This window comes from Fukomys damarensis, unplaced genomic scaffold (assembly GCF_012274545.1).
Source record: "Fukomys damarensis isolate Sample0158 unplaced genomic scaffold, DMR_v1.0_HiC HiC_scaffold_3, whole genome shotgun sequence".
Taxonomy (NCBI): Eukaryota; Metazoa; Chordata; class Mammalia; order Rodentia; family Bathyergidae; genus Fukomys; species Fukomys damarensis.
This window is the reverse complement of record NW_022900915.1, coordinates 31,263,726-31,269,505: the sequence shown is the minus strand read 5'-3', so window position 1 is coordinate 31,269,505 and position 5,780 is coordinate 31,263,726. Positions and strand designations below refer to the sequence as shown.

At 34.4% G+C, this 5,780-nt stretch overlaps 1 long non-coding RNA gene across 1 annotated transcript in view; it reads left to right on the top strand.

The window, feature by feature from the left end:
• LOC104862089 overlaps positions 1-5,780 on the top strand; it is a 423,368-nt gene that overhangs the window by 329,415 nt on the left and 88,173 nt on the right. Inside the window, exon 3 of the long non-coding RNA XR_004518576.1 lies at positions 2,712-2,855. This is a non-coding gene — a long non-coding RNA (uncharacterized LOC104862089). The remainder of the gene's footprint in view (positions 1-2,711; positions 2,856-5,780) is intronic.

Below are 5,780 nucleotides of genomic sequence, written 5' to 3'. Positions count from 1 at the left end.
TTTTTTTTTTATCATGGTTAGTTGGAGCCCTATATGCCTCACTTATCTGTATATCAAATTCTTCCCTTCTGTTTGGGAAGTTTTCTATAATTAATTCTGTGAACAGCTTTTTAAAGTCATTTACATTTTCTCCTACTACTTCTTGAATTCCTATCAATCTTATGTTATTCTTCTTAGTATAGTCTAAGAGTTGCTGTATCAATTTCTCATGATCCCCTACTGTTTTTAAGAGACCTCTCTTTTTATGGTCACCGACTGCAATTTTATCTTCTATATCTGAGATTCTATCTTCGAACTCTTTTATTCTTTTGTGAACACTCTCAATGGAGTTTTTAATCTCCTGGATATCTGTTTGAATCTGTCCTGTGGATTCCATTTCTTTCTTGTATTGGGCACTTATTGTTTCCAATTCTTTCTTATGCTGGACATTCATGGCTTCTATCATGGTTCTGAGCTCATCTATTTTCCTCTCAGTTTCTGTTCTAGAGTCATGAATTATAACTTTCATTTTGCTCATCACCTCTATGATTATCTGGGAAATTACTTCTGTTTTATATTTCTCTAGAGCCTGATTGATCAGTTTTGTTACTTCCTGTGCCTTGAGTTCAGGGTGTCCTGATGATTCACTATCAGACTTTTCATCCTCATCTGCCCCACTGTTTGCCATTAGTGAACTGGAAGTCTGTCCCTGTATCTTGCTCAAGTGTCTTCTTATTTTTACTATTGTTGTTGGGTTGTCCTTAGTTTAACCTTTAGGTTATTACTTAAATCTTCCTGATATAGTTGGGCTGAAGCCCATGGGTCTCTAATGGCTCATAGACATTCTCATTTTCATAATACTGAAGACAACAGCTCATTGAATCAATCACAATCCAGTTGATACAATCAGCACCACAATAGAATGAAGCACAATTTGCAAACCGAGCACTTATGGTAGTCATCAATCTATTACCTTCAAACCATATGAATTTAATAAAATCAAGAAGCAATCCAAAATATGCTTACAATAAATAAACTTTTCAATAAGGATATTTACCATTTACAATGGGGGCTTAAAACAAAGTTAAGACAAGAGGAGTAGATAAATATAAGAATTAGAAAAGGTTTCATATGAAGCCAAAAGATGTAGAATGACCAGACAATCCTCAGGAAATTGTTAAATTCAAAAAGAACAAACAAAATAGAAATATAATAACCCTTGAGTGGGGTAGAATAACATAAGAAAAGAACATAAAGAAAAGAGAAAAAAATAATAAAAGAAGAAAACAGGACAAGAGCAGAAACAAAAAGAGAGATGAGGGATACTATAGTGGAGTAAGAGACTGAGTTAGAGAAAGAAAACAAAAAGAAAAAAAAGAACTCGCAGAGTAGGATGAAGAAAAGAAAGAAACAAAAATGAGTTTGAAGGGCCTCTTTCAGACTATATCACTGCTGTCATAATATAGAACATGTGCTGCCATTTGTAGAGCTGAGTCCCCTGATCTCAGCTAGCTGGTGGCAGAACCCCACAAAGCAGACTGAGCTCGGGCTGCAAGGCCCACACTGAGTTCCCCGACCTCCTAAAGGGTTGAACTCCACTCAATGCTACTATAAGTTTCCCCCACAACTTCTTTACAGATGCTCAAAGTTGAAAGTGCCAGAAAATACCCTTTATGACCACCTCTGCCTCTACATAGTAGGTCCAAAACTGGTACAATCCAGAGGTCTAAAAGTGTGAGGGGGAAGGTTGGGGGCGGGGTTCGGGGGTGCCTGTGTGGCTACCTATCTGGCACTGGAGATGGCTGCAGTGTAGCCCTCAGGGGAGGGCGTGGTGGAGAAGACCCACTGGCACTGAAGATGGCGGACACAGCCTGCAGGAGAGGGCGCTTTATTTGAATTTATTAAGTAGCCATTTGCAATATCTTTCCCATAATTGGTCTGTGTGGAATAAATTTTATTTTAAGTAAACCTTTCTAAAATAAATGCTGAATATTTATTTAGTAAAAGTTACTATATACATGCTACATAAGAAGGATGGGAGAAAGGAAATGCAAAGTGGAAGGTAAGGTACAGGATTAGTATAAAAGCTAAATCTTTATCTTTCATAGCAAGAAGCTTAATATTTTAAAAAACAGGAAATAACAACTTAAATATATTTCATAGAAATTTAGAAATATTTATAAGAGGAAACATTTAAAACACCTGAAATTGGTTTATTCTGCAGCAGAGGTACTTGGGTATCATGAATGGTGGGAGAGTTGAAGGAAGAAAGTAATGGTTTTTATTATCATTTCTGTAGTATTATATGACTTTTTAAGCTATTTATATTCAAACTTTGATAAAATTAAATTTTAGCTGGGATATAGCTCAGTGGTAGAGTGCTTGCCTAGCATATGAAATGCCCTGGGTTCAGTGCTCAGCACAGCAAAAACAAAATAAATAAAATAATAAAAGTGTTCAAATTCAATTTAAATACAACTCAAAATATAATTCCATCTGTTTTGAAGATCATATAATTACCGGATCTAGGAAATATTTATTAGAAAGAAAAAATCAGTGAGTCTTTAATAGGTACTGGCTTCTTACCACAGATATAATTTAGCTTGAACCTTAAAATATGAGAAGAAGAGATAGTAGATTTCTGTTACTCATGTTACTGGATTCCATCTGCAAAGATACTATACCCATGGTGACTTAGAGGCCTGGATTCTTAGTGGCATCTCATTTCCCAGGTCTGACTCAGCTCTCAAATGAACAGTCGCCTTTCCCCAACATCCTTCTTCGTTTCTGCACCACTGAGGAACTTTTTGGCCTGGGGTTATTCTGCTCCCAACGTGAGCTAACACCCACAGAAGCAGGTTTCTCCTGGGAAACCGGTAAGTCAACTTTTATGTAATTATACTGAATAGCACATCATTTTTCTTCAAGGATTCATAAAGTCCTTGAGTTAAGTTTGCCTAAGTGAACTAGATACAACCATTTACAAATAGTAGTACCTTAGAGCATCTAAATGTTTACTTATGCAAATATGAGGTATGATCAAAATATTTGGTGATGAGTTAAAGTTTTTCAACATTTATTACAATAAGATACTTTGTCATTAACCCTCCTCACAATGCACTCCACCTTCCAAATACATTTATCACATCACTCTGACCACTTTCTTTTCTTTTTAAATTTTTGTTGGTCTATATTTGCAATGCATAATGATTACATTCATTGTGGGTATAGGTACATAAATATAACGTAGCTTATTTTCTTCCCTTCTGTTTCCCTCCTTTCCTCTTCCTCCATCTCTTGGTTCTCTTTCCTTTCGCAAAAGATCTATCTCCCTACTTCTCATTATCCATCTTTAATTTTGAAACCAGGTACTATTCAAGTTTATATGTCAGATTTATTTTACTTAACTTTCTGGTCTCAAAATACATCTTTTTTCCTAAAAATGACTCAAATTTATCCTTCTTTGTGGTAGAGTAATACTCCAGTGTAAATAAATATCATAATTTCTTTATCCATGCTTCTACTGATGGACATATAGGCCACTTCTAAGATTTAGCTCTTATGAGTTGCTGTGCTATAAATATGGGCATGTGTATATAACTATAATATGATGTGCTTAACTCTTAATTCTAGGAAAGATACTTAGAAAGGGCATAGCTAGGCCAAATAGAATTTCTATTTTTAGCTTTTTAAGGACTCATCGTACTGATTTTCATAGTGGTTTTAATAGTTTTATGCATTTTTTAAAGACAAGGTCTGGCTAGGTAGTTCACTCTGGCCTCAAACTCATTGTTCATCCCACGCTGGTTTTGAACTTGCAATGATCCTCTTGCCTCAGCCTCCTGAGTGCTGTGATTATAGGAGTACACCATCACACCCGGCAGTAGTTTTATTTTATGCCAAAGATTTTGTGGATATTTTTCACAAGTGGTTTTTCTTATTTCAAAGTATTTCTAATATTATTTTAAGAATTTAATATCTTCATACATTGCTTTCACCTTGAAATATGTTTATTTTAACTTTAGATGCAAATTTTTCATTGCATGAAATATGAGGTTAAATAGTTGCTATGGAACACTCTCATGTTTTGCAATTTTACCTACAAATTTCTTTTCTTTGACTATTTTTTTTTCTTTGAGTTCTATAGATAATAAAATTCTCTCCATGAATAAATGGTGAGTTCTTAGTTGAGGATAAGCCTTTTTTTTCTGTAGTTCTGGTGCAGTGTTCATTGTGTCTTAATATAGGTTTGTCAGCATGCACATTGTATGATATCAAGCTTGCTCCCATAAGCTGGTGGACTTGAAGCCCTAATGTCATAAAAGAAATTCTATCTTTAATCATTTAATGTAATTCCTAATACATCACAGAGCCAGTAGCAGAGTTATTCTAGTTTCTTTTCATGTTTGATGCACCGTTTTCCTTGCTCATACTTCTATAAGATCCAGCACAAAATGCATTTGCTCTTTTTCATGGAATACATGACCTGTGCGCTAGACCATCTACAGCAGGGAAAGTTCTTCGGTCAGTAATGCACTCATGTGTACTACAGTTTCTTTACTTTCCAGAATGATGAAAGTAAAACATAGAAATTACACACATTACTGGAAACATACTTAAGACAGAATAAATAAACAAAACAGAACAAATGAATTAGAACAATATCTTTTTTAGGTGAACAGTATTTTAAAGATAGGATGAGATGATACAGAAAGGAAGTGGTGGTGAATGATACTGTACATTGTAATTAAAATATATCTATATTGGTAAATATTGATATATCACTTGGAAATTAGTTAGAAGGCAGTAGATAAGCACTCAAAATAGTAGTGCAGTTGGTACCTTGATTCACAAATTTAATTCTTTCCATGTTTCTGGTTGCAAACTGGGTTGGACAAGAAGTGAATCAAATTCAATGGCTAGGGTCAATGTTGAATAAAAGGGGAAATTTCATTTGGTTTTGTCTAGTTAAGTTTGTGGCCAGAATCGTGGACAGAACACAATGGAGTTTGTGAACTGAGGCATCACTGGGGAAATGATTTCCAGAACAGCTGATTGAGAAAATGCAGCAAATCCATTCCACAAATAGCAATGATAAAACTGCAAAATTATCAAAAACAACACATTCAGGGCAATGGAAATTGACTAAAGGTTGTATCAAATGAGACAGCACTTATCCAAAGAAAACTACTAGAACTTGGTAATAACTATAGGTATCTGTGATGTTTTAACTGGAGCTTATTTCATTCTCTCCTCCTTGCTCACTTCACTCTAGTAAAGAATATTTAGGAAAAATACTGATTTCTAACTTAAAGTCCAAATGTCAAATTTGAATATTCATGGACAAGTGATTCCAGATTTAAAGTGTAAATTAAAAAAAAAATCTCTGCTATATCTATATCATCACATGTTAAAAAACGAAAGACAAAATATGTAAATTTAAAATTTATAGTAGTTATACTAGAAGGCAAATGATAACTAATAATACCTATTTTCTAAATATTATTTGACACGATATATGTTTATGAATAAGTAAACTGTTGAAAACAAAAACATAACAGGGAGAAAAATAGCAATTTATACTTGAGGATCAGTCTATTAGCATGAATTGAATTTTTCCTATTTCATAGCATTGTTAGGTCTAGTAAGAGCCACAGAAAAATTTGCTGGGATTTCCTAACCCATGACAGGGTAATTCTTTTGCTGCCTTTACTTGGGCTCACTCATACAGCTGTATGAGAGAGAATGACAGTCCAGTGTCTCTCTACATGTGATCTTTCATCCTTCAGATGGTTAGACTG